The following is a 22,450-nucleotide window of genomic DNA, read 5'->3' on the forward strand; positions in this document are numbered from 1 at the left end:
CGTTCATTTATAAAACCCCAACGGCCCCAGTACATGAGGTCACACGAGCGAGACTGATTAATGGACTCATAGTAGTTGCCCTAACTGAATGGCCCGCCCCATTCTCTAGTACCAAATGTGTTGCTTCTGTATACTTAAACTCGATTTCATCATTTTATATCACTGTCAAGAACATCGACAGCGACTAAATAGTCCGAGTGAATTCTCGGTTTTCAATGCAGGTTTCTTTTTCAGAAAGAAGTGGATTGTTTTGGGGACAAAAAGAATGAGACCAAATTTCACAATTAAGTCTCCTATTTCGCATTTACCGACACAATGTCTGCTTGTTTCGAAAACGGCGACATATTTCTGGCGCAATCATTCCTTCGCTTCGGTGCATTGTCTTTGGCGCCACTGACGATGAAAACACGACTTGATAAAATTGACCGGCTTTATTATTTTTTTCATGCCGCGTTGTCATCCCCCCACCGCGAGGGAGGGAGTGCGCTTATAAGCGTGCTACCGTATGGCGTATAACCGTGCTGCACTTAGCTGTAAGTGCAGTCGTGAGCGACGTAACTTCTATAGAGCACGGTCAGACTGCGCACTGGCAAGCAAGGGCTCCTGCACTGTCCTCATGATTGTAGCCGCTGCGGCATTTGTTCGCTCTTTATGAGTAACACCTCTTCTTGTGACCGAATGGCCAAGTAATCAATTTCCACTGCAGATGATACATAATGCTTTGTAGTTGATTGGCTAACAAGGCAGGCTTCGCAAATGACCGTAAGCGTGTTTTTGCTAATGCCTCGCGTCAGCATTGTCGTTGACTCCTAGGGTTTTACAAGTCCATTCGCGTTTCATAAGTATTTCGTCCACGCGCCCTTATTGTGGCGTTCATTGCGACATGCCTTTGCGCAGTTATTCAGTCGCTGTGCTATCATCTCGCGCGCTATGAAAGTGTAACACTACGTCCGTTCGGACTATTTGGTTCACTCGACGGAAAACCATCGAGATGGCAATTAAAAGAAGCTTACTAAAGTCAAAGATTGCGCTGCTTGGTTCTGCGTGATTACATGCAACGGCATGAGAGCAGAATGCCACGTAAGGCAGCGTAATTGCCGTTGCCTGATCTTTCGTATGTGTTCAGTGTCGCTCTCTCACATATTGAGCCAAACTTCAATTTCTTGAATTTCGCGCCGGAAACGTGAGCGGTGGCTGCGAACGTCACGCCGGTTAGCGGAGCTGAGGTTTCGGCGCCGGTATATATAACCATGAACGAGCGCTGCGACGCAGCGCCCGCTCATGGCTATAAGAGTAAACGTCTCGCTGTCATCGCGCGGAGGCGTAAATTGCCAGTAGAGCGCGACATTTAGGGTTTCTCTTCAGCGGAGCTTTACGATTAACCGCCTCTAGACGTCACTATTGAGCTTATCTATAAATGAGGTTATAATGTTGTCGGCCGTTAAGAGGCGCCAGCTATTTGTCGGCGCATAAATTACGCCCTTCGAAGATGACGCTGTATACGTACAGCTCACGGAAAGTATAGGGGGCGTGCCACAGTTCTTCCTGTGCCGTATGGTGCGCGCTCTTTGCTGCCTCTGCTATTGATTTCCGCGCACACAGCTGCGTTGGCTGCCTTTTACGCATCCCGACTATAGGCGGAAGAGAGAGAGGAGAGTGCGCAGAGGTCGTTGTGGAAGAGAGGACGGAAGGAAAACGCTGGCTGGGGGAGAGGGGGCAGTCAGACGCCGCGGAGGTGAGTGAACTGGTCGGCCCCTACCGGCACGGGCTATTGTTTCCCGTGAAAACATGACCTCGTTTCCTCGTCGCTTGTGGCCGAAGTCAAACACTCGCCGCCACGCACTTTCCGTTTAGTCATCTGTTGCCTCTCTCCAGGGGCTAAGAGGCTGCTTGCTCTCTTATCTCCCTTGCACGCGAGCTCGTCGTTGTTAACACAGTCAACGTATACCCTTGTAAGAAGATGAGTTGTACAGGTGTGATGAAACCACGGCACATTCTGAGCGCCGCTAACAGTTCCGTCCTCGTTTCGTCGTCTTTCTCTGCAGATGCGACCTTGTCATTGTGTGCTTTATGTAGAGTGAACTTCCAAGTTCCGTGGACACACTTGAACCTTATGTTCGGGTTTCTCCTGACGAGAAACTACCTGCACGGTGACGAGAAGCTACCTCTCTGTGGTGCGTCGGCCGACTCACTGTTATTCACTCACAGCATAACACGGTCGAACTCTTCACTATGGCTTCACTGGCTGGCTTCACTTCATACCCTTCGTACCTTACACTGGCTTCACTGGCTTCACTATGAGTGAGCTAGGGTTAGCGATAAATTTGGAAAGTCTGTTCTAATGGCTCATTAACTGCTATTTGGAGCTCAAATAGTGGCTTGTAATTACAGGTAAGATGCATCACAGGCGGAAAGGAATTTCTCGGCCATGATTTCGTACCAATTTGTTTAAGGCTAGCGGGATGAAATCGGAACGCAGATCCAGCGCAAAGCGAAGCTCATCAGAAACGTTTCTTTCATTTCGCATAAATTCGGGTACCTGATGGTTACGCTTCAACATTTCCATTGTCACGAGAGCATCATGTCGTAAACACACAAATATCTTTAGTAGCGCCGCGGGTTACCAAGAGGAATCTCTTTAAAAAAGTTTGTCATGCGTTGTAGCCGGAACGCTTAGAAAACAGACAAGTGACCGAACTACCTGGCGCTTTGTAGCTCTCGAGAACGCTTCTATGCGAGTACTATAGAGGTAAAGAGCAACCAGGAGAAGAAATTTAGCTGCTTCCTTTCAGCAAGGTAGCCCACCAATCAGTGGTGCTATTTTCAAATAGTTCTGAACATCTAAACATGATGAGTAGGCATCGGAAACAAACCCAGTCTGCCAGAACTATCGAAGAAACTAAGTCTGTCAGAAAAATAAAGCTCAGGGTACTGTATATATTTTTACGCTGCAAATGTATTTTACGCTTCAGTGATAAAGAAATACTACAGCGGGGAAAGAAAAAGGAACCCGCTGCTGGACGCTTATCGAATTCACAGCCTTCACGTGAAGCGTGCTGGCAAGGAGAGTGGTGTTGCTTGTTACGCCTATAATATGCCAGAAAGAAACGTAGGACCTCCTACGGAGCCCCCTCTTTTAGCTATAGTGTAGATACACGGACAGCCTCCCTGCAAAATTTGACGCTTGTAATACGAGTGCATGTGCCACGATGAGTTGGCAAACATAAACGTTTTTGACGCACGTGACTCGCACGCAGGTAACTTCGTCACTATCGTTCGTCGCAAATGTCGCGATGCCCGTAGTGTTCAGAACCAGCTCGGCGGCTTTACACGTGTACCACCGAGATCGAAACGAGGTCCGCGGCTTGCTAGATGTCCCTAAGGCCATGTTCGGTGCTCTGCATCATATCCGCTATGCACCGGCTGCTTGTGTCGTCTGCTTACGAGCTATTTATAAATTTGTCATAAAACAATTACCTAATCAATACCAGCCCTGCAGCTTTGCCAAGATTGATTTGATAATATCTACATACACTAAACTCAATTGTAACTAATTTAGCCGTCCTGAAATTTCGTTCTAGTTGGCATTTATAACGATTTGCTTTCTTATGGGGCAACATATCGTTGTTTGCTTGTCACAGTGCGTGAACCGTTGGAATTGGTCAGCATTGATGAGGCGTTCGATGGTCCCTCAACAACTTGCTTGCCATTTCCGAATGATCGTGTTCTTGCGCGGAGCGCTGCGTTCATTTTCCCTATCTTTTCTTTTCGCAGGCTCTAAGGTGACGCGTCTCTTGCTAATGAGACAGCTGGACTCCTCAAGCCGGCAGCGACCAAATAAAGTAGAAGGTAAGTGTGAGGCCTCGTTATTTAAATAAATTCGGCTCAAGCGCATCTAAAAAGAAAAGTGCGAGTGTATGGCTACACCTTTAATCATTCCTGGCTAAATTTTGGTGACACCTCGCTCTAGCGTAACACAGACCTGCCGCGGTTGGGGCGAGACACATGATGAAACGAAAAGCGAAGGGTTTCAGCTTCTCGAAACGACATAGTTCTCTCTTCTCTCCGTGCTGACGACAAAATCACTGCTGTGTTTGCTGCAGTATACAACTAAATTATAACCTTCTGTAACCCTGACCTTCTTGTCTACCTGTGGACGTCAGCTTACCCGCTTTTCAAAACTGAATCAGGAGGAGTAATCGAAATAAATTAGCTCTGACTTGAAGCCTGATGCATGTGGAACCACATGTCAATGGTTTAGTTATCTTGTTTTCAGCTGATTTTTGGCAATGTGGATACTATTGAGTGCGAGACTATGGCATCATCACCGACGGAAAACGTCCGCAATGTAAATTTCTAATGCCACAAGATTGAGCTGCTCTCCCGGTTGAAGAGCGAACACAACGAATTGCAATGCGATTATCTTTGTTTGGGGTGTTTATCTATACAAGATATTTTTACTGAAACAAACTTCAAAAGTGGTGACTCTTGTACACGTACGCGGAAGCGTTGCTGTGCGCATCCCACCTGTGCCAATTGACAAAAGTGTGGGTACTTCAGGTTCGTAAGATACCTTGTTCTTCGCCTAGTGTATGCTTGCTTAGGACGCGCCGCATCTTCTTACGAGCAATTATGTCTAGGGAGGCGGGAGTTATTCTGGAGTTGCCCATCTAGTGGACTGTCCATTCCGGCTGCTGTTGGGGGGCTGATTGGCTGACCTGAGGTACCACTGAGGAGGGGGCTGAAGCCGCTAGCCAGTCTCCTCCTCGTTGGTACAGCTCCATCCAATCAGTGGTGGCCGAAACGGACAGTCAACTAGGCAGACACAAGATGCACCCCCCCTCCTCCCCTATATGTAAGAGACCGCTTCGCAATAAGAACTATCTCTAAAAGATTTCATGCCGCTTGAAGAAAGTGGGGTAAACGAGGGGCCCGATTTTTATTAGTCATAAGAAGCCAACAAACATCGTGCCGCTTCCCTTTCTTGGGTCTCTGGAGGACGAAACATTCGCACGTGAGGGACCCACTAACCATGACGCTCCTTCTGCTCTTGCGTGTTCGGTTGCACATACCGGCCTAAACATTTATCTGCAAGTGTAATGCAAAAAAAAAAAACACTTTGTAGAGCTTTGGTTGCAGGCTGCAGAAATGCCTAAGTTTGTCAAAGCTCCAAATAAGCGAGAGCTCTCGAATAAAGCATCTCTAATACTCTTTATGGTATTTTTAGACGTCGGACATCCTAATCAGTAAGTAAGATTATTGTCATTCAAGCTGTCAATTAGTAAACAAGTAGTTATGAGATGGTGCACTATAACAAGCGAAATTTTCGTTTTACTTTTCTGGTTTACACAAAGGCTTCAAGTGTCGTCACTGCGTAGGCACATTAGCTAAAAGATAACAATGCCGCTCATTTGCATCTTGCGTAGTGCTACAGAGGGAAACAACAAGGACTTTACGTCGAAGCCTCGAGGTTGCAAGAAAAGAGAATATTTCAGGTCTTGACTGTTCTTACAAAAGAACCCACCCGGCTTGTTTCCTTCGTAACGTCAGACTATGGTCGTGTGGATGCCCTCTTTTACTTTCGCATCCCTCGAGTCTCGTTAACTATGCTGCTTTGACGCGAATAATAAATGCCCGCCCTAACCAGAACGCTAGCCGTGTTGTCGGAAATAACAGTTTTCCCTCACAGCAATCGCCGGGACGACGGCTGATTATTTCTTGACGGCGACAACAGACGCTGAGAATAAGAATCATAGCTTTGAGGAACAGTGCCTTCAGATTGGTGAAGTGCTTCCGGGTGTGTGCACAGAGACAAAGCGGGCTTGTGCCCTCCCTTTCTGCCTCTAACTGTATTTTTTTTTTCTCGGTCTCTACCTCAAGACGTGCGCACTTCGTCAGCCCAGCCATTCAGATCTGGTGATGCTGTTCTTCAATCACCTGCCGAAAGAAATTATACTGCGCGTACGCCACCTTTTGCCCGAAGAACCCATTGCACAATCGTTTTAAGCAATCTGATTTATGATTGACAGAGGCAGATCCGAATAGCCGACCAGACGAAAGTCAAAGCGCCAGTCATAAACTAAGCCCTATAGAAAGCACGTCATTTCCAACCGTCTATTTGAATCAACAAACATTATGTCAGCGAAAATTATATTATGAAAAAGAAAGCATAGTGAACGACGCCTGTGAAACTACGCAGCAGTGTACTATCTTGTGATGCATTATTGTAATAGAAACAAACGCTTACAATATTATGGACATATGGAAAGCGTGATTACCAAAACTCTGATAATCGAACATGACGTTGGGTTCGGGGCAGCGAAAGGGTCGCAGGAAGTGGCATACATATGGCCGTTGTCATGTATGGCCGCCGCAACGTTGCAGCTGTGGCGAGTGCACGTACTCGCGCTTGTTCGTTATTTGCGAGTTCTAGAAATACGAACGTTTTTGCAAAATCATATTTACACGCGGAAAATGGATATGCCGCTCTTGAATGGAAAATTAGTTGCCGGAGATATACTTCAGTGACATGCGCGTTCACCCATTGACGTTCAAGCGAGCTTGGACGACTTCTGCGTTGCACTCTCGACTTGGTGGAATGAGGCCTAATTAGATGCAACACGCAGACGGCGGCTAAGTTCTCACCTTTGAGGTTTATAAAGTGAGCAAGAATACTAAAGACGAATGAACACTTTTTGTGATACCGTACTGACCGCGCGCGTATATACCTATCGCTTGATGATGCCCTCTTTAAGGTGTAACTCCATCTCGGAACTTAGCCACTGGCATTCGTTTGGGTGTTTCCTTACACCAACACTGTGTATTGAGTGTGTCCTTCGTGTAAGGAATGCCACGTGTGTGCACTTCGTTACTGACTGCAAAGTTCCGGGGCACGCGTAGTGTTACGTGAGTTAAACGCCCGAACATCTGGCGGCGATTATTGTTGTTTTGACGAGAATTATACGCTAAATATTGCGTAAAATTTTCGCATGATGACATCGCAGCCTTAAGAGTGCGATATTATTGATTTGGAGCGAAAAATGACACAAGAAAGTGCATTATATTTTTTTTAGGGACGCGATTGATGCCCCAAATGATCACATATAATATTTGGAGGGCAAACACGATACACTAACGGATGTAATATTATTGTTGGGGGACGAAAGTGATACACTAAATGGTGTGACGTTATTGGCGTGTGTTCGGGTATGCAACGCGAATTGAGTGAGACAGGGGCAGCTGGTCATGTTATGGACACCGTACACTGCTGCCTTAGCTCTCGCTCTGATTGGCACTGCGGGTGGTCAGTTTCCTGATTGGCACAAAGGAAGGAATTAGCATGCCGGCAATTCGACTGTGTGCCGAACAGCATGCCGCGCGTCATTTGCATTCAGAGTATACAGGATGTTTGAGCGAACACTTTCAAAAATTCTGAAAATGTTTCCTGTGGCAGATAGCAAAATTCTAGTTCATGAGGTGGCCTATTCAAAGAGGCGGAAGCTACGTAAACGTGTGCACACACGGAAAAAGCGAAATGCGTAATCGTCTAATTTTTAAAAAATTCACAAATTAACTTTCTTAAACTAATTACCTTATGGTCCACATTGAAATTTACAAATTCTAGCCGTGGAACGAAATCTTAGGATGTCACAAGTTTACAGATATCAATCCCCGCACTTTGCGCGGAAGTGCATTGGCGTTCCACATTTACTTCTGTGCTTGAATGCATAAAACGCGTTTTGTTGAGAAAGTGATTGGAAACGAAAGAGCAGATAACTTGGCAGGAACGGCGACACAAAAAACAACAGTAAGTATGAAGGCACCTTTCAAAGACTGTATACACAGCACAGCATTCGACTCAACATGGCAGAAGCAATATAGGACTCCCGGTACACAACAAACTCCGAACCGTTAAACATATTCTACAAGGATACCACCAAGAGCTCTTTTTCGAAGTAATTTTATGTCGTCTTCGTATAGGACACACACACTTGACACACAATTTTTTACTAAAAGAAGTGGAACGTGAACAATGCAAGGGATCTCTCACTCCGAATGACATTTTAATGACATGTCCGGCGTTCGAGAAAAAAAAAATAGAATGGTTTTCATGAACTTACAAAACACTAACACCATTTCGTCCTCATTTATTACTATCAGTGCATGCACTAGTGCCCATCAATGCCATTTTGAAGTTTTTGGAGGCCACGAGTCTTGTCAATAAACTGTAAAGGAAGGTCTTAATTCTTTCGTCCGTTTCGCAAAACTTTTGATTTAGCGCAACCTTGTGCTTGGCGCATCGTAGCCGTAGTCGCTTTTGCGCCATTCAAACCCTACATGCCAACCATCTCCTATTATCGCGCGAAACTAAAGCTGACTATAACCTTGAGGAAATGAATGACCTCCAGTTTCTGCTCGGTTGTAGACCAACGCATTTGCGAAGATGGAGTTACGACCGCGTTCCATTGTTGAATGGAACCTGCAGTATGATCTAAAAGAACTTGCTTCATTTTTACACTCAGTCCGCAACGTTTTCAATACATTTGTTCCACGTATTTTCAGTTTCAAGAATTCGCCGTAGGAACGTCGCACTTCCCTTAAGGTCCGAAATTAACAATAAAGACCTGAATGCGATCGCTAACAACAATGAGAACAATATATAGGGGAACGTTTTTTGATCAATGTTTACGAAAACAAAGCTAAAGAGAAAAAAAGAAGCGCATGCCTGTTGCGAAGGTAGAACTGAAAGGAAAGAAAGAAACGGCGCCGCATATTGGATACCCGTATTTGTATCCACCGCCTTTGTAACTGCGTTCTTATAATTTTCAGCACAGTTATTGAATCATTGAAGTCATGATGCAACATAGGCATGAGCAAGGTTACGTTTGCTTTATTTCTTTGCATTTGTCAGTGAACTATGTCGAAGGGCTCGCACTTTCACCTAAGAATTTCTGGTACACCGTCTGCATCCGCAAAACACTGCCGGAGACATCAACGAAGAATCTTTATGCAACTGTAACAAAAGGTTTATATGTAACACGTTATATATTGGTTGGCCGCTTCTTTAGTCTGATAGCCGGTGCCTTATACAGAGGGGCAGGTGAAGCGACTAACCCTACGCGCGCTTTTCCGCACACAAAAAGATTGGCTGCCATGCTGTATGACTACTCCTGCAATGTGCGGAACAAAATATTCGTGCCTACAAACGTTTTTTAAAGCTTCACTGGTGGGCAGCTTGGTGTTTGCATTTTATTGCGATATCAATTATATGGACACTCCCGGCTCGTTTCTGTCATCTCCGTTGTCGTCGCCGTGATGTTCGGTAAAAAGTCGAAGGACGATAACATCGTCGCCGTGCGCTGTGTACTGCGTGTGCGAATGAAAGCGCACAGGGGTGCGCCGACGATGATGGCTCAATAGCGCGTGCGCAAGGAAAGAAAGCGGGAGGAAGCGCGTCGTCTTCGGTCGCGCCCAAGGCGCGGGGGGGAGGGAAAGGAGGTGGTTCTACTCTGCTGGCGCCTGCTCATAGCACGGCCGCGCGCTTTATCATGAGAGCGATCTGCGATGGGGACAAAGTGCACCGAGTGGTGATAGCTTCGTGTGCGCTGTGTTCTCACCGCTTAAGCAAAGCCACCTAGAAAAAAATACGAGTGTGCACGGTCATCCAGTGAAACGTGTTCATGTTTGCTTGCGCGCGCTTAATTCCGTGCTTGTTAATTCAGTTAGTAAACGAATGTTTACAGGTTCTGCAAGTTTACACGGCCAATAAAGCTACTAACCTGGCTTCGTATAACTGTCTAATAATTTGCGATCTCAATCGATGTTTCGCCTGTCGGGCGAAACTGCAACTTTTTTCCTTTCGCCTTAATCAAGAAGTGTGGGCGCTTGCCCTGTCATTTCGTGACTTTCAATACTTCTCTGAACGCAGTATCGGCGCCTGCTCGTTGAGGGTGTGTCGTTTAATATTATCAGGAAGTGGGGAATGAGAACGAATGATTTCGTATGGATGCTTGATCAGCAAGCTGTCACGTTTGCGAATCCTGACCACGGGAAGTAAGAGTGCTTTCTCATCGTTCCTGTAGACTTGCTAATGACGTACGCGTTATAATATGGCGGAAACAGCGGCAAGGTTGTTACCGTCGTGCATGTGTGTACACCAACTCTCCTGGACGACAACTTTCACGACTGAATCACTAGGACTTGCAACTGCGTTCCTTATGAGAGATTTTATTCTTTACGCCTTGACGATTAGTCTACGTCCATCCTGTCGTTCTACACAGCGTTGCAGAGTTTCTAGCGAATGGCCTACCAGATTGGGTGGCGTGACCCGCCGATCATTGAAGCAGTCTCGCCGCACTACAATATGTCCCGAGTGGCTGCACCACGTGGCCTCTAGCCACAATAACATGCATACATGCATCCATGTATGGTCGGCCGAGCCATTCCGATGTGACAGCGTAGCAGAGCGATGCTCCCTCACTGGATCGCATCACTGCCTTACGTGCTGAGAACGTCGCCGCTCCAGACGGCACAAGAAAGTGGCACCCGAGAGTGGAAGCTTTGCCGACCGTTGTTTAATATTAGTGGACGACGCCGTCTGTCGTCGCGACGCGACCCGCGTTAACACGAGCCGGGGTTGTGACAACGTGGCAGCGAAAGCGGTTTTTTTTTGCGTCGACGCCATGTAGAAGGCTCATTTAGGAAGCCGCGAGTAATTCGCTGTTCATTCGTCCACACTGTGCATTCGTCCACACTGCGTAAATAATGAATTTGCCTGCACAGGCCGAATAAAACTTGGTTCGTGAGAGACGCATATGTGAGACTGATGCTGCCGCGGATACATAAAGTATTGAAGAGATGGGCCGAGTTTGTGCGGCTTCACGCCGATCCACGTCTGTGTGAGCCACCTGCTACAACGCTGTCACGTTGTTGTGACGTTGTTGCGAGTTAAGAATTTGGCTCTTTATTGGGAGAACTTCTGCCCTCGGAAAACAAGAAACGCTCAAATCGCAACGATAGTGGCGAACGCAGTCGTCGGTTGCCGAAGTCTGAACACGCGTGTTGAGTCCGTTCTCTTGTTTATGCATGCATCACTGCACATTCCAGAGCAATCGCTGGAGCTCGCGTTTCTTCGAAAATGTATGGGATGGCGCATCACGGCTGCGATCTGATTAGGCCGCTGTCTTTAGCCATTGATCGAATCGGCGACGCTGTTAAAAAGAAATTCGGATAAAGTGTACTGGCGTCTTGCGCCGAGCGATTCCAAGTATTCCGTATGTTTTCTGCACGACTGCCACGAAAATTACATTGAATTTATATGGAATTCATATAGATTCCATAAGCATTACAGGAAAACATACGGAAATATTGGAATTACGTACGGAACGTTTCCCTGAGAACGGCGGCCGTAGTAACGGCAGTCCACAATATTGCCACGCGTGCTTTGTTTACCTTTTTGACGTTGACAATTTTTCCCGGTTTATCAGGTTAATCGATATGTCGTTCTTCTCAAGATGCGCCTGTCGTGCTGTCACGTCTACTGTCTGCGCAGTTTATCGACGTGCTGATATCCCAAGATGGCGGCCATGATGACGTCAATGCAAACAATCTACACGACTGAGGACTCCCAATCATACCCTTTATATGAGCACATCCACCCTCTCGCTCTCTCTATCTCTCTCTGCCCACCTCCAAGACAAAAGAAACGTATAAAGCTGGGTAGGGTATATTCGTCGGTAGGGCGTACCTGTGATCGTTGGCCTGTCAGTTGACCGAGCTTAAGATCAAGCAGGGTCAACGAGCTTAGCGATGTTTGCTTACCGCTCACCTCATCGAGCAGGACTACCATGCATCGCCGAAGGCTAGTAAAAGCCTAGTAAGAGCACCGGCGGCAATGTGCCTGGTAACGATATCCTAAGTAACCGACACTGACGGGAAGATGTGCAGAACTCCTATGAAATATTACCCTAAAATTGAAACCTTGCTTCTTGGATCAAAAGAAGTGGCAAAGCACGAAAGTTAAATTAAATTATGGGGTTTTACGTGCCAAAACCATTTTCTGACTACGAGGCACGCCGTAGTGGGAGACTCCGGATATTTGGACCACCTGGGGTTCTTTAACGTGCACCTAAATCTAAGTACACGGGTGTTTTCGCATTTCGCCCCCATATAAATGCGGCCGCCGCGGCCGAGATAAAGCACGAAAGTTGTACAAGCGCTTCATAGGGGAGAAAAGTTGTTCAGTATTTCTTCAGTTTATGCGCAAGATAAGGAAGATCTTGCATTGAATAGTTCTGTGACTCAAGTGAATTTCATTTCACTTCTTTTTCTTTTTTTTGCTCTAGTGAAGTACCCGCGTGTGACATTTGGCTAGCGAGACACGGAAGCTATATACGCCTGGCGTTACGTAGGGTTACAAATTACAAGGTTAAAGCACCGCCTGCTGTCTTAAAAAAATTTAACTTCGTCTCCCCTCTGGAAAATGCCGTTAGTCGTGTGCTTGTGATTGTGAGCATCTTGTGATTCGCATCTTGCGCAGGTGTGATTGCATCTTGCTTGTGATTCGTAGTGTGAGCATCATATCCACTAGCTGAAGCACTTAAAGCGTCTACAGAGCATGCGCGTGCACTATGTAGGGTCGTCCGTGCAAAGTTTGCGTCACTCCTGTCTTCGCGTTGTTCCGGACGTGTTGTTGTTCACACGAGAACACTGCAAAGAAGGTTTTATGCAGAGCAATTTGGGAAATGGGGCGTATTCGCTGGAAGCACGTGTAGAAAAATTCGAAAACTTCGCGGCAGCTTGGCTTCGCATTAACGCGGCGCAAAATAGCCACGAGAACTCGCTGCGTGCTCAGCAAAAGCCAAGCTGTATTTTATGTCGGGGGGGGGGGGGGTGCGTGCATCGTTTACAAAAACATACTTGTTTCAAACAATCCTCGAAGTCATTCATATATACCCGCGGCTTACCAGTAAACAAAACGTGAGCCGCGCGTTATAGTTTGTCGTAGTGCTCACTCTCTTCCCTTTCTCTCTTTTTTTTCTTTTGTTTGTTTTGTTGTCTGCGGGGAATGTGAGGCCTTCGTAGTAGAGAGTATATAATTTAGAAGGAAGGCACATTTTTGTCGAAACTCATTAAGACACAACGCACATCTTGGGATCTATGTGAAACGGTTAAGTTAATGATCTGCACCTAAATGAGAGGCGTACAAACTTCTCTCTTGTCATCCTATGAAGCATTGTAATTTCATGCGTTGTTTATGTGTAATCACTGCACAGATCTCAGTCGTAATTCCATGCAGTGGTTATGTTTGCGCACTGCACCATTCGCAAAGCTATGACTAAATGTAAACAGCAGTTGATTCGAATGCATAAAACTGTTTGACGTCGACGCAGAGATGTCGTGAGGATGAAGACGATGTTTGTTGAGAGAAGATTGGTGCATAATTTGCTTTAAAGAATTGGTGCATAAGAATGGATCGTAAGAATAGAGCATAATTTGGGTTCCGCGAATTTGTGCCTGTACTGGCGTGTCCTGTCCTGGATGCGTTGCGCGTTGCAACTATCGTCTTGCGCAGAATTGCGAAAATCTTTAAATTAGTCACGAAACAGTCGCACTTAAAATAATTTAGCGATATTTTCATGACGACCTTGTATGCAATATAGCGAAAGTAAATTGGTCCGCTCCTTCGGAGCCCGTTGAGACCTGGGGCATTGTAGCAAAACTTCTATTTGAGATTTTGGACTCAATTCGCCCTCTTTCCAGAAGCGCTACCCCTCAGCAGTGATATCACGAGTGACCTTTCCCAAGAACGCTAGTATACCACCAAGAAAACCTAATTGCTTTGTTTTGCATGAACGATGCGAACCACGCGTGAAACTTGGGTGTTTGGATGCACGTTCCGCACGTCGCTGATATCAGATTCGGGATTAGCGTGCGCGATAGTGTCGGGAGGACGAATAACAGCTTTATGAGACCGCGTTGGTGCGACGCTATAAGTATTGTCGGAATTTCCTTGTGACGCCTTTCCCGACCACTCTTCTTTCTTTTTCAGTTTGTAAATGTCATGCGAAAGACGACGCGGGAAATAATGTATATAAACTTTCTTCATCTAAATCAATTGTGCTAAACGCCCTTGCAGGAATTGTGGACTAAAAAATAACTTATGAGCTGGCTCGGTCCGTGATGCGGAAACCATGCAGATGCGCGTTGGCGAGCTCTTGGCATGCATTCAAAAGGGCTTGTGGTCATTCATTATGGGCTTAAATCTAAATTGTTTCAATGTGCGCCTACTACAGCCTACTCGTAGTCAATCGCCGGGGCCTGCTCAGGGGGACTCCGGTGAATTTAGCGCGTTATTCATTATCAGCCCCACGGATTCAGCTCCCATCGCCATCGGTCGGATCCACGCGGTGGGCGTTGGCGTCGGTGTTATTCTATACATCGCATCCGTTCCAGCCTTCGTCGCGGCACACGTGGTTTGCGAGGAAACCTTTCCCACACGTGTCCCGTAGGCATGCGTCACGCGCGCCGCACGGCAACGGGACACCGTGGCGACGCCGCGGAGTTCGACAAAGGCGATGCGTCGCGGAACTGGCGGTGGGTCCGCCGTGTGATGGTCGCCGTCTCGCGCGCTTTTCTCGCGATGGCTCCGCGGTGCGAACGCACGCCTACGGAAGGTGCGAACGGTGATATGATACGGAGGTGTGTTATCCGCGGAGAGAAACCGCACTAGGGAGGAGGATGTTGTTGTTTTCCGTTGTCCGCTCTGACGTGGCTGGGGAACGGTGCTCCTTTCAGAGGGTTTCGAAGCCATCCTGACGAGTCGAGATTAATCTAAAGTGATGTCGCAACGCTGAGCGTTTGACAGCATAATAGAAAGTTCGCGCAAGGCAATCATTAAGCTTTTCGGCGAGCATATACCCGAGCTGTAATGGCGGTAATGAAGCACGATCATCGCTAATAAAGCCAGCTTATTATCGCGACAAAAGTTGAACGCTGCTTTGTAAATATGCACGATCTTTGTAAAGCACTGCGGGTACAACTTTGAAGCGGCGAGTCGATAATGTAAGAAAAAAAAAAGAGCCATGATTTATTTATTTCCGAAGCAGCAGTGCAAGTTTTTTCTGTCAATGTGATGGTCGTGGTCCCTCCTTTAGATGCAAGGTAATGCAATAACCCTACTTACGGAGTGATCGTGGTCAAGATAGTTGAAGCCTTTTATGATGGAAGTACGGCTGGCATGTTCGAGCTAATGGCTTTGTGCTGAACGGCTCGGATTGAGAATACGACTTCCGAAGGTGAAAAAGCATGTTTTTAATCCGTTCGCGGGGGCCAGCTGTATGGCAATCGGTTAGGACTGTTTCGCCGGTGTTGGCGCTGTAACAGTTCAGAAGGCTTTATGCACCGACTTATTCACTGCGCTTTCCACGTATTCGCACACACACAGCCTCGACAGTGAATCCAGCTACCTTTCTCTAAGTGCTTTGTTGCAGCAACATGCAAGAGGGCACTAGAGCAGAAACAGCCGTGAATGTGGGTCACACCATAGAATACGCTTTCTTTCTTCGACTCACTGTCGCAGCTGATGACGAAATTACGGAATACAAGGTGACTTTCAAATGCACGTTTTGCTACATGCTTCCATTGTTGCGAGCGTACTTCGCTCACAGTATGAAGGCCAAGACAAAAAATCAATAAAAGAAAAGACGTGGGCAACTTTTCATTTTCTATGCGCTTTCTCCTCCTCTTACGTGTGTTATTGTCACCCGCCGTTCTCATTTTTTGTTCTGTCATTCGTCAACGCTGCCAACTTTCTTCCCTGTGCTTCTTCCATCCAGCGGCATGAGTAAAATAATAGCGTTATTTCAGGGCTGTGTATCTTTAAATAAGTAAAATAAGTACACGACCCTCGCCAGGTAACCCTCATGATGGGTGAGTTGCTTTTAGGTACTGTAAATCACATTTTCTTACCTCATCGACCTTTCATAATCTGACTGCAGCATTCAAAAGGCAAACAACGATGATAGCTCTGTAAAATGTCTGCGAAGACAAATGAGTGTCGTGAAGGTTATGATAAACAGGCCACAAGCCAGATCCAAGGATTTTACGAAAAATGGATCGATTGCCAATCACTCTCACGTTGTTTAACATATCACACGGTTTCTCCGGTAATCTTGTTTAGACTCTGCGCTTCAATGAAACCCGGCCAGTTTGTTCATTTTTTAAGAACTTCAGGTGGACTAAACGTAACTGGACACAATCGGCTCTGCTTGCACGTAGGTGCAACAGAACACTGCATCAGCGTTGGGTTATTCGCGCAGGGAGACACTTTTGTATCCTCTCACTTCTCTCCGCTATTTGTGAGCTTTAGGGAATCGTGAGCACAGACGGCTGGCGCACGGGAACAGTCGACAGGCCGCCAACGCAGGAGCGTTAGGTTCCGCTGATAAGGAAAGGCTGTTGGCGGCATTTCTGAATGCTGAATCACCTCTGTCCGCTATTGTAAATGTTAAGAGAATCACGTGTACAAACGGCTTGCGTTCGAACACTCCACTCCCCCCTCCCATCCCCCACTCTTTCCTAGAGCGCGTGTATACTCTCCTCCTCGCGGCCGCTCAGCGTAGGAGAGGGAGAGCATGTAGGTGCGTGCCCCTCCCCATTTCTCTTTCCTAAAGTAAAAAAAAAAAAAGAAACGACGATGGCTCGGCGCGTTTTGCATGCAGCGTCCCGAAACGTTTGTCTAAGGCTTCCTATTTATAAAATGCTCTAACATTTTTTTTTATTATTATTAGAGAGGAGGAGACGGGGAAGAAGGACGGGCACCGCGACGGCGCTGCTACGGCATAGGCGGAATAGCTAGGAAATAGTTTCCGTGTTCTGCCCTTCTGTTCGACCCTGTAGGCTTGCAGTGACCTGCGATTGTCATTGCGCAGAATGTGAAAAATAGAGATATAATGCAGGCAAGAGGTGACTGTTTCTTGATCCACGATTTTGCACAGCTGCGCGTTCTGTGACCGCATCTCCCACTGTCGCCGCGCCTGTGAGGCTGTCACTTGTGCGTGATGTAAAGGGTATTGTTCGACGTGCGACTGGAAGTCCTGCCGTCGCGGAATCGGTATGCTTGTTTTTTTTTTTTTTTTTGCGCCGCTGCACTCGCGGTCTTCGGAACGCCCCCTCACCTGTCAGCACACGTTACGCCCTCCCCCTTTTTTATTCTCGTCAACATGCGTGTTTTGCAAAGTGCGTCTTCGTGCAGTTCGTTGGCAAGGTACGTTACGCTTTTTCTTAATACGTATTGGCGGTCACTTTTGTGTCGCTGGGATGAACTAATTTCGCGATATTTAACTTGCTGGTTTGACCGCTCGAAAAAAGAACCATTTGCAGCGTTTCTTTTGTTTGGCCCTTTGATTTATGTAGTTCTTCTGAGCAAACTAGAGCCTAACATTTATTTATGTATCCGCAAAAAAAATGCTTCCGCTAAAGAGTACCGTATTTCAAAGAAAAGGAGCTGATTCTAGGAAGCAGGGTTTTTACTTTGGCAAGTGAACGAATATCGTGAGGTGACGAACTTTTAAGTAGTAAGGCCACTGTATGATTAAGGCCATTTAACTGACCAGGTCGCTGTCGCATACCGCCAATAGGCGCTGTGGCTTTTTTCTCTTTTTTTTGCTTAATATTTCTTGTCTTTTGGTCATCGAAAACTTGCGAATTGGGAATGGGGCTTATATCGAAACGTCAAAGCATACTCCAGCACTTAATTTCATTTTGTACTGTCATTCCCATTAACGTGATATTTCATGCCAAGTAGTGTGAGTCGAAGCTGATGGTATAGACAAAGGTGGTTCGCGCGATCGATATACGCTCAATGAAACGCGTTCTACGAATAACGAACGCAAAAAGAAAAAGAAATAAAGCCGCCGTTGTCGGATACGACGATGATCTGGCGAACGCCAACACTGTTCACGAGTGCTGCGCCCTTCTATGTATATGGAACTGGGTTTGGTACGCACTGAGACGGTTTCACGAATTCGGGCACCCGGAACCCCCGTTCTGCAAGAGAGCTTCCTCCTCCCTCAAACTTATAGCACTCCCGATAACTTATCTCGACTGCCTATACGGATCTCCGAGCCTTCGAAGGTCGCAGTTCGTGTGTCACCTCATCATCGGCACGCTTTCGATGAATTCGCCTCTCGTACAATGGAGACCTTGACGTCCGTGGCGTCAGTCCACTCTCGTGCGGCGCAGCAAAAGAGCGCGTAAAGCAGTGCATGAAAGGGAGTGGCCGAGTAGTGAAAGAATGTAGATAGGGTAGAAGCCAAGGTACGGCAGCATTCGCTATCGCTCGCTTTAGGACGAACGCGTGGACCGCGTGTGAGTGTGTGTGTGCACGCGCGCGCGCGTATGCGTATCAGTATTACTGCTGCTAATCGTCGTGCGCCGTTCCCCTTCTTTCTGAAGTGCTCGTCCAGGGAACGTCAAGCTGCGCGTCGCCTTCTTATCTCCACCACTGCAACCGCCGATTCGTCTTCGCCGTCCGTCTTGTGCGCGCTCTCATTCTTTTCGGCGCACCGAGATAAGATGCGCCCAGCTAAGATCCCCCCTCCCTCTCTCCACTACGAAGGAAGGGTGTTTTCGACATCCTTGAATTAGTTACGCCGCCGCCCTTGTAGCAGTTTTCTCCGTTTCGCCTCTCGGCTCGTCGCTCTATCTCGCATGCGGTTCGGTGTTCGCGTTGCAGAGAGACCTTGCCGGGTGTATCCTTGCGTACGCTTCGCTGCCGTTGTGCTGCGGATCGGTTTGTGCGTGCGTCTGCTCTGCGCCGGTCTGTCTGTCTGTCTTGGGAGCTGCTTTCAATTGGCGCCGGCTCGGCCTTGCGGTCCAGTTTTTCCCATGCGACGGCGAGTCAAGGACTCGCGCGTCCGAGAAGAAGAGCAGGCGGACCCAGTGGCCGGACGCGGTGGGCGATACGGGACGACGTCGTTCCGCACAACACGGAAGGCAGCGGCGGGCGGCGGCAATCGGTTCCCCCTTTGCTGCGGCAGCGACGAAGACGCTGAAAACAAACAAAAACGGCGCCCGTTTGATCGTTTCCGTGGCCTCATGCGTGGGTGAGTTCGAAGCGAGATCAATCTAGCCAAAACGATTTTTTTCTTTCTTCTTTCATCGGAAGGGTATGCGATGCTGGCTCTGCCGGTAGAGTCGTTTAAAAAGCACCACGCACGTGACCAGACCTGTCGTCGCGTCGCGTGTTGTTGAGCCCATGAAATGCTCTCATTGTCGCGTTCGAAGATGCGTAAATTTACTGCGGCAGCGCTGCTTGCTCGACTGAAGTTGGCAGCAGCGGACGCTCTGTAAAAGCTCCGAAACGCAGCCCACGGCGATTCGCGTGGTCGTGTGAAGCGTAGCTCCTAAACGTTTGATAAAGGATGCACGTAATTGGCAGAACGAAAACGAACAACTCGGTCCAAGTTACGGGGACAATGGGAAGGAGGCGAACAGGGCACTCTCGTTTTCGTTAATATACTTGCGTTTTTCTTCACAATTTGTGCACTTTCCCATTTCTCAGCGTAATCACTTTTGTGTGTGACGAAAGGAACGCGGCATAGCTCATTTTTCACCTGTGCAATTTCGTTGCACAACCTATATCTTCACTCGCGCCCGGATAACAAAACTTTATTTGAATATATGCTCGAAAACATTAACTGTGAAACATTAACTTCTAAATTGCGGCATCGAAAGCCTCACGCGTCCGCACGCTACAAGGTCATTGTTGCTACGAACGTGGTAACGGCACGAATGGCGAACGTGACGAAATTGCTTGTGACACCGAGTTATACTTGGTCTGTTTAACACCCGAGTTGTCAGGTGCGATCGGCGGAAACTGAAATGACATGCCGTGTAGTGCTGATTACTCCGGAAATATTGTCGAATTCTTGCTCAACGACAGTGCAACCACTACAGTGATCACTATATTGCAATCACTCGGGTAGCGGGTGTTTGCAGGCCTGGCTGCAAACGCTGGGAGCGTTCAAACAAAGTGGTGAGTCACACAGCTCGGATTCATACCGATATTATAGGCTTGATAACTACGCGGTTGTACTTATGGCATTTTCGGACGGTCGTTTAAAGCTCTCCAAAGCGATTCCATTAGGCCGATCTTGTTGTGGTGGCAGAAAAAGGATGCTCCGACGCACATTCGGGTGGTCCTTTCTAATCGCCCGGCTCAGTCAGTATGACCGTCGGAGCGACCAAGGCATCAGCCGGAGCAGTGGTTTCTCGGTTTTGATCAAATTTGATCAAAAAGTGATGACCAAATTTTATTTTTTACAAGCTTTGCTTGGTACGACATTGTGTATCGCCTTTCTCACAGTCCCTGTAATCTAAAGATGTAGAATAAATGACTACAATGCCTGCGTAAGCGTGCAGCACAGGCCGTGGTGCCGTCTAGAGCCATGTAAGCTGTTGCAGTCTAGAGCCGTGCAGTCGTCGAACCTATGATGTCGATATGAACTCGCGTTGTATGACTCACCACTTTTTTCGAACGCACCAAGCGTTTGCAGCTCGGCCTGCAAACGCCCGCTACATGTGTGATTGCACTGTCGCTCAGCGAGATCTCGACAGTAGCTCCGGAGTAATTTACAGTACACGGCATGTCAGTTCAATTGCAGCTGAGAAGGGCTCATGCGATACGCAGACAAAGTAGCACTCGGTGTCCTTTCACTGCGCATGCAATTTGAATAGTACTGCGTGGTTGACGTATCGTTGCATCCTAGGTGTTGGCTGTCTGTGCCGCAGCCCTTGCTTTTAAATCCAACTCGTCGGTTTGCCTTATTGTCTGAAAAGTCCCGCTTAATCATCACTTTTGCTTTCAGCACCAACATTCATTACGTCGGACATTACTACAATGTGCATCGTCGTCATTTCGCTGGTATTTATGCTCTATCTCGTTGCAGCTTAATTATGGCATTAAGTCCTGCAGGCTCGTATGTCACAAGTGAGTGTGCATGTCGGCGTCATGTAGATAGAATATATTCTCCATAGAGCGGAATGAATGTTCAAGTTACATAAGACCTCAATACTAAGGAACATTTACGCCTAGTAGTCGATGGCCTTTTGCATGCTGGATTATTAATTAGCGTAGACGTACAAATCACGCTGCTAATTTATACAGGTATGCAGCGTATATCAGAACACACACCGCGAAAGCAAGGGTCTACAAAGAGCCCCTGCGGTTGTCTACCTACTGTATTTCCTATCCCTACTTGGGTGGCCGGCAGTCGTTGGTATTTTGTTTACTTGGCCTTCGCGCGCTATGCGTTTTTAGCAAACTTCCGAATAGATGTAAGCATTTCGCGTGCTCTGATAACATAGAGAACGCTGGCAACTCCTCCTGCGGGCAGCATCTGCTTGTACACTCCCTAAAATTAGTACATTTCGACTCCCTGGGATTAGAGTATACACTCCCAAGCATCCTCTAATAAAGAAGTCTACACCCTTTGGGGGTTATCTTGTCCCACAACCATAATCGCCATCTGCCTTGCTTGCGTTTCCTTTCTTGAAAACTTGCCGCTCGCTACTTTCCTGTCGATAATGCCGTGTGACGCTGATAACGCGCAAGCCGTTCGTGACTTGGAAGTAGCGGGCTCGCAGCAGCGTTAAAGAAAGGAATAGAGGGTAACCGACAATTATCGTTGCGGTACAAGATACGAACCAAAAGGTGTAAACTTTTTTAAGACTGCAGGACTGAGTTAACTACTCTCCCTTTAAGGAATATGAGTGCATATACTCCCTTATAGAAGTATATGCTCGCCCCTCTGAGGTCTAAAGCAGAGATATGATTTACTCATTTCGGGACAGCGCGTGCGCTCAGAAATGGAATTAATGTGGCACGTAGTTAATCTGACCGCAAGCAGTTGCTCTTGCAAAAGATGCTGCCAGCACTTTATTCCTAGTGTGATAAGTGCAGCATTTCATTGACCTTAAAAGGCCTTCCGCAACCCTCGCCCTGTAAGAAGCTGTGCAGGACTGAGTTCGTTGCTCTCAACACCGTTCGGTGCGCAGCAAGTGCATTGCCATTTCGGTGTCTCCGGTAATATAAATTTAATTCGTTATTTATAGATGGTTGTCCTAAGGGAAAAGCAAATATAATACCCCGGAACTTTTTGCACTGGAGCGATACATTCAGTTGCCGGCTGACACAGACGTCGTGGGGACGTACAGTTAAGGAAACAATCAAAACGTCGGAAAACGCGAATGTACAATGAAACCGTAATTAACGTAGCTAACTGTACAGGGTTGCTTAGTGCGCGCTGTATTTTAAGGAGGGGACCGCACGCTGATTTTGTTCTTCAGAAATCTAGTGATCCATATTCTATTTGTTTAATATACTGTGTCGTTTAACGTTTAACCCGCTCCCTACTGCGGCGGCCATCTCAATGTAACAGAGGCCACT

General features: G+C 47.2%; 1 protein-coding gene across 5 annotated transcripts in view; it reads left to right on the plus strand.

Annotated features, from left to right (window-relative positions):
* The window catches only part of LOC135917972 (streptococcal hemagglutinin-like), a 434,329-nt gene that overhangs the window by 327,766 nt on the left and 84,113 nt on the right, over nucleotides 1-22,450 (plus strand). For 3 of the 5 annotated variants that reach the window (XM_065451626.1, XM_065451642.1, XM_065451621.1), the window contains one exon: nucleotides 3,775-3,849. The gene's annotated coding sequence lies outside the window, so the exon portion shown is untranslated. Of the gene's footprint in view, nucleotides 1-3,774; nucleotides 3,850-17,149; nucleotides 17,267-18,644; nucleotides 19,107-22,450 lie in introns of those variants that run through there. The other 2 variants (XM_065451641.2, XM_065451635.1) reach the window with 2 other exon arrangements.

The sequence above is a fragment of the Dermacentor albipictus genome, chromosome 2, assembly GCF_038994185.2.
Source record: "Dermacentor albipictus isolate Rhodes 1998 colony chromosome 2, USDA_Dalb.pri_finalv2, whole genome shotgun sequence".
In the NCBI taxonomy this organism is placed as follows: Eukaryota; Metazoa; Arthropoda; class Arachnida; order Ixodida; family Ixodidae; genus Dermacentor; species Dermacentor albipictus.